Source organism: Mustela nigripes, chromosome 6 (assembly GCF_022355385.1).
Source record: "Mustela nigripes isolate SB6536 chromosome 6, MUSNIG.SB6536, whole genome shotgun sequence".
Classification (NCBI taxonomy): domain Eukaryota; kingdom Metazoa; phylum Chordata; class Mammalia; order Carnivora; family Mustelidae; genus Mustela; species Mustela nigripes.
In genome coordinates this window covers 19,353,421-19,360,403 of record NC_081562.1, presented here as the reverse complement: position 1 = coordinate 19,360,403, position 6,983 = coordinate 19,353,421, and the positions used below count along the sequence as shown (strand labels likewise).

Here is a 6,983-nt window from a genome sequence, read left to right as displayed (position 1 = left end):
ACACAGGGAAATTGCGGACTTGTTTTGATTCTTTACAAATAGAAAAGTAGAGCCTGGGAGTCCCTTCACAAAAATCACGTGTTCAGGGCCTGATAGAAATGAGTAGCAATACAACAACTTGCACTTAAGCTTTGTGGAAAATGAAGGGAATTTGGAGTGAGAGACCTGGATGTGAGTCCTGTCACAGCTCCTCAGTAGCTATAGATCTTTGCATGATAGTAAACTTCTCTAGACTTTCATTTTCTTTGTGGAATGCAAGTAATAATATGTCATTCATAGCTATGTTGAAAATATTCCTGCAAAGTGTTCTATAAACTTCTAAAGATATTATTATTAGCACTATTGCCATTGTTGCAGCCTGATTCAAGAGAAGAATAACCTTCAATCTTGCTACTTTGGGGCATACCTTTATTCTATATGCTTATTACGTGCCAGGCTTTACATATTTCAAGCCTCATGTGTATTAGCTCATTTTTACCTAGAAGGTAGACGCTATTTTTAGCATTCTCATTTAACAGCTGGGGCAAGGAAGTAAAGTGAATTACCTCTGTTTATGAGCTCATAAGGGATAGAACCTAGGCAGTCTAACTCCAGAATCCTGCTCTGAGCACTTTGTCAGTTAGGACTCATTCTGGATGTGAGTAGCAGAAACCCAATATAACAGTGGCTTCAAATAGATAGAAGTTTTTTTTTTTTTTTTCTTATATATGAGTCTAGAGGTTGATAATTCAAGACCAAGCTACAGGCTTGGCTCCACTGTGCTCAGGGCTCCAAGCTTCTTTTCTGTTCCAGTTCTCCTGATGGGCAGTCTTGTTCCCAACATCCAAAATAGATGCTAAAGCTTTAGCCACTACATTTACATTCCAAGCAGCAGGATGGAGAACAGGATAGGATAGCAAAGGGACAAAACACATGTCAGTTATTTTAGGGAGGATGGTTCCCAGCTGCGGCCATTTGACATTTCTGCTTACTTTCCATTGCTCACAGTAGGAAGGGGGCTGGAAAATGTAGTCATTATTCTAGATGGCTTTGTGGCCAGTTAAAAACTGGAGGATTTTATTACTGGAAAAAAAGGGAAGAGGTAGTCAGAGGTTCGATGGATGTGTGGAGGAAGAGGAGGAGAAGGGGGAGATAAAGCTGGAGAGGTGTGCGGACAGGGGCTGGGTGAGGAAAACTTACTCAGTTCTTCTTGAGTTCCCTGCTGTTCACCATTCTAATATTTGGGTTTATCTCCAATTTCAGCAGGTGAGAAGGGAAGGCAGGGCTATGCCCTGGAAACCACCAGGTATGGCCACTGAATGGCCCTCTGAAGCCTTATAATAGGCATTCATAGAATTTAATACAGGTGTCCACCTTGGTGGTGGACTTGAGGCTGGTTTCAGTCTGAGCTCCATTAGCTCATTAGGTTAAAATGGGGGCAGGTGGCCGCTGACTCATGTCCCCAGAGAGTGCCAAGAGAGGAGGTGGGTAAGAGGACACTGAGATAGAACACAGGCTGAGTGGTCCTCGGCTGGCTTCTCTGAACCCCCAGAGAGAGTCTGGATGGCATACACTGGAAAGTAGCTTCATGGTTTCCAAACTCTTTCTCTTGAAATGCGCAAAAAGATTGTGGTAGGGATTGCTTTGCTCCCTGTTTTGCCAGTGAGGAAAAGGAAGTCAGAATCTTCCCAGGATATTCAGCAGGATGCGGCCTTAGAACACCATTAATTCTAATGTTCAAATTACTTTGAGAAGCACCACACTCAGGGTGCTGAGTGATATTGAAGGGTCACATCCAGGGTGGCGGATGAACCAGGAAACCATAAACTCCACGATGGTATTGAGTTATGTCTTTCATCATCACACTGTAGGTACTCAGTAATATTTGATGAAAGAATAAATGAAGATAGATTTAGGTACCCAGCCTTCTTGGATTCTACTTCCTCTGGTGTCATGGAATAATCCTAGAATGAGCTCACATTTTTCATGCTTAGTGCCGACAGGGTAGGAGATAACATGCTATTAAAACCTCCATTTTAGAGATAGAAACTGAAGTTAAATGACTTGCACAAGTTTACATAGATAGTAAGCAACAGAACCAGGATTCAAACTCAGTTATTAGAGAATAACTGGTCCATGTCAGTAGATTTAATCATAGCTCAAATCATTCCCCATGAAACAGAGTCTATTCCATAGATGTTTAATATAACAGTTAACCTAATACACAGATGTGAGTCCTGTCACTTGACACTAATGTTACAGAAAAGTTCCACTCTGCTTCATAGACTATTTGCTCATATTGAAGTGCCAAACTAGATTGGCAGAAAGGAACATATATTGGCCTTGAATGTTTACTTGGCTCATGAGCCCACATCTGTTTTTGTTAATGGGGATGAGGGCAATCAGAACTAGCTCTCAGAAGCAGACATTCTTGACATGGAATTCTCTCCCAGTCCATGAAGCTTTGTCATCCATCAGGCTGCAGAGCAGGTTGTCAGTTTAGACAGTTGCTGGTTGAAACTAGAAGTTTCTGGACTCTTCAATTCTTTCAAAGGAGGCATTGTTTCTTCAGGGTCTTTAGCTGAAGTTGAATCTTAAGAAGATATGAAATTTTATGATGGAGTAACTACATCAAAAAACTCCGGGTTGACTTAGAGGAGTAAAACAGCTCTATGGGGCGGGGGTGTGGGGGTGTGTCCATCTAACAGCTCTTCTGTTTTCTAGCAACAAATTCTAAGTACAAGAGCTGACCCCTTTTCCAGTCTTCCTTCTCAGGCATCCCTCCACCCCCGCATCCACTTTTGTATCCACTGTCCTAGCTCAAGCATATGTGAGCAAGGAGAGGTTGTCCACATTGGGGAATGGTTTCCATTTCTTTCCTTTGCTGACTTTTTTTTAATAGAAGACACAACACACAGATTGCACTGGCAAATGTTGCCTCATAACTTGTTTGACATCAGCAGTCTTTGTGTGTTTTCTTGCAAGTTCCACATCTGTCTTAGAGGTAGGCAATGCTCCTGCACCAACTGACCCCCATAACATAGGAGCACATAGCCCAATGGGTGGTGAGTTAGTGGGTTTCATGAGAACTTTGTTTTGTCACTCAGCTGCTTTACCTGAAAATGTGTTATAGATAGGATTGTATGCTGCTTGGAAGCAAACGAATGTGACTGGGTTTGGGGTCCACCCCACCACCCCAAATGATGAGAACAGTTGTCAATTCATTGACTGACAGAACTATGTCCCATGACATCTGGTGGAAATGAAGCTTTTTCACAGAGCAGGGTATGAAAAAAATAGTAGGGATGGACATGTGGATATAGAGGGACTCAATATTAAGTCTGTTCATGAAGTTCATAGTCTGTTTATAGTCTGACTTTGCATTTCTTTTCTAACTCACTAAAATTATTGTGATCTTTTCTCTTACAGAAGAAGTATGATGACTTATGGTTCAATACTTCTCTATGTAATTTCTTATACTTTTGACATTTATATTATGCTTCTGACAGTTACATTGTTTGTTTTCTGGGATAGCTACACATTCCTTTGGAAAAAGCATTATGTAATATGTACATATGATCTCTTGTCATCCCAGCCACCTTCATCATCTCCCCACCCCCACAGGCCACACAAGTTTTTCAAATCATAACTGTGCCAAATAAAGGGAACTGGAGTTTTGTATCCTGCCTTCTTGTGGTGCTGACAGAATATGATATTGGGCAAGGAACAGGTGCTTAAAGATTTGAGCAGGAGGGGACTTGCACCCACTCCAATGCCTCTGAGATAGATGGACCTGAATTAGGTATGTTTAAATGTAAAAACTGAACATTAACTTCAAGGCTGTGGGAATCCAGATGGTCCCACCCCTCATAAACTTTCCCCTGCACCTAGCTTGGAGGGAGATGAGGCACCAGTACAGAGCCCCACCACCTTTGTAATGACCATTCTGGGCTCCAGGTTCCTCACCATCAAGAGAGGGAAAAGAAACTGGAAAAAAATACCTGATGTTGAGTTTTCTGCCAGTTTTGTCCTGTGGAACACTGCAGATGGATTTAATTTAATACAGAAAAATCAGGAAATATTATCATATGCACTGAATGTTATATAAGAATTATTGACTGTTAACAATATATGTAAGACAAAGTGATCCTCAATTCACAATGAAATTAAAATTTAAATGAAACTTTTCTTTCATTAGATTAACAATGATGCTTTTAAAAATTCACACTTAGATGCTGAATGAGAGTGAAGAAAAATGGATATGCTTATGTATTTTCATTAGATTTATAAATTAGTATCATCCTTTTGGTTCAAAATTTGGTCATTATTAAGAGGCTCAAATTTTGACAGCAACTCTTCTCTCACCAATCTGTTATGACGAAATAATCAGAAACCTGGGTAAAATTTTATACACAAAGATGTTCGTGGCAGTGTTAATTTTAGTTATAATGAATGTGATATAATGAATTAGGTAACAGTATGATTTGAATGATAAAAAAATGGTTCAATAGATGATGGCACATCCATAAGATTTCATATTGAAGTGGTCAATAAGACTTTAAAAAATATCATGGCTCTCTCCTGGATTAAATTAGATATAGATATGTTTAAGTCAGCTCTTATGGCATAACACGTCACTTTAAAAAGTGGCTTAAAAAGTTCTCAAACTGTGAATTGGCTGGATGGTTCTTCTGGTCTAGGTTGGATGGAGCTTGATGGTTAAGAATTACCTGACTTACCTATGTGGGATAGCTGAAACAGTGGAAGAGCATGGTGCCTCTCTCCATGTGATCTGTCATCCTCTATGAAAATCTTGGGTGGTTCTAAAAGCATTAAGAGAAACAAGTCTCAAAGCACAAGGATGTTTTAAGCCTATACTTACATTATATTTGCTACTGTCCCACTAGCCAAAGTCAAGTCATATGGCCAAGGTGAATCAAGGGGTAGAAAAATAAGACTTAACCTCTTGATTGGAGGGTCTGCAAAATATTGTGTCCATTTTAAAAAAAATACATGTTGCACCACGTGACTTGATTTGGCTAATAAAATGTGAAAACTTTGGGGACAGAAGCTTTAACAGTCAATGCACGCTTTCCTATTTTCTCTTTTCCTTTTTACACAATAGCCAGATACATTTGAGATGGTAGCTGATCTAGTTGGCTTGGTCCCAGAATGATCAAGATAAGCAGAACTGCTATGTCAAATTGCACTGGACATGTGGCTTGAGTAAGAAATAAACCTTTGCGGTTGTGATGAGCCCTGGGTGTTATACGTAACTGATGAATCATTGAACATTACATCAAAAACTAATGATGCACTATATATTGGCTAACTGAAAATTAAAAAAAAAAAAAAAGAAAAAAAGAAAACTTTGTGACTTGAAGCTATGCAAAAAGTTGAAATTTTTTGTTATTGTTACAAAACCTGGCCTATCCAAACTAATACAAAAATTGTGTGGGAATTAATGTGATATTTTAAAAGAATGATTTTTTGTGAGGGAAATTTTTCATTATATAATTCTATATCAACAAGCAGCTTATAAAGCAGGTATATATTTGCATATGTTATGTAATCCTAAATTTATCAAAACAACCAAAAACACAGACACATAGCCTGGAAGGAAATACATCATAGTGTTAATAATAGAATTACAGGTAATTTTTATACTCTTCTTTCCCATGTTTTCTATTTTATTTATAATTAGTGTTTATTATCATGCTAGGAAATTATTTTTTCAGTTACTGGTCACTCCTCCCTGTCCATTGTCAGGTGATTAACTGTACCTCCCATGGGAAGATTTCATGTCCTTACCTCACTGGGTGTGACTATGTGATGTACTTTGGCCAATGCAATGTGAGTAAATATGGCATTCATCATGTAGGCAGAAGGTATAAGACTTATCTTAAGGTTTGGCCGGTTCTCCAGGTATGTCCCGTGTAGGGACTGTTCTTCCAGCCTGGGTCCTAAAATGAGAAGACAAAGTAGAGCCCAGGGTATGAGATAATTAAAAAAAAAAATGTATATTGATCTCTGCCCCAGGTTCCTGGCAAAGAACACCTAAAACTCTTACAATACCCTAAGTGATCAAAGCAGTAGCAGCATCTTTTCTGTCAATATTTGGTCTTTGACCCCCATTCCTGACATGGAGCTCCTAAATCCATTGGAATTTCCTGAGTGACAGCAGTGTCTTTGTTCTATGAGGTGACTCTTGGTTGCAGGCTTGTCACCAGAAAGACCAAGCCATGATTACAAGCTTGGAAGAAGGGAGAGGGACTAGAAATGGAGTTAATGATTGGTCATGCCTAAATGATGAGGATTCCATAAAAATCTCAAAAGTATGGAGGTTCAAAATGTAGTGATCCAAATGAGATAGAAACTAGAGATACAGTAGAATGCATCAATGAAACTAGAAGCTGATTTTTTGAATCAATAAGATCGATAAACCATTGACCAAACTAATTCAAAAGAAAAGAGAGAAGACCCAAATTACTAAAATTATGAATGAAAAGGGAGAGATCACAACTAACACCAAGGAAATAGAAACAATCATCAGAAATTATTATCAACAGTTATATGCCAATAAGTTAAGCAACCTAGACAAAATGGATCCATTCCTGGAAAACTATAAATTTACAATGCTGAATCAGGAAGAAGCTGACAACCTGAATAGATCAATATCTAGCAACGAGATTGAAACAGTGATCCAAAACCTCCCAATAATAAGAGCCCAGGACCTGATGGATTCCCTGGTGAGTTCTACCAAGCTTTCAAAGAAGAAATAATACCTATTCTCCTGAAGCTGTTTCAAAAAATTAAGCAGAAGAAAAACTTTCAGACTCTTTTTTTTTTTTAAAGATTTTATTTATTTATTTGACAGAGAGAGATCACAAGTAGGCAGAGAGAGAGAGGAGGAAGCAGGCTCCCTGCTGAGCAGAGAGCCCGATGCGGGACTTGATCCCAGGACCCTGAGATTATGACCTGAGCTGAAGGTAGCGGCTTAACCC

At 39.0% G+C, this 6,983-nt stretch overlaps 1 long non-coding RNA gene across 1 annotated transcript; it reads right to left on the bottom strand.

Annotated features, from left to right (window-relative positions):
- Positions 1-2,163: 2,163 nt before the first annotated feature.
- On the bottom strand, positions 2,164-6,656 carry LOC132019322 (uncharacterized). Its single transcript, XR_009404737.1, has 4 exons — positions 5,791-6,656; positions 4,719-4,802; positions 3,981-4,019; positions 2,164-2,572 (listed from the first exon to the last, which is right to left on the bottom strand). It is a non-coding gene; the product is annotated as an uncharacterized LOC132019322 (long non-coding RNA).
- Positions 6,657-6,983: the final 327 nt, after the last annotated feature.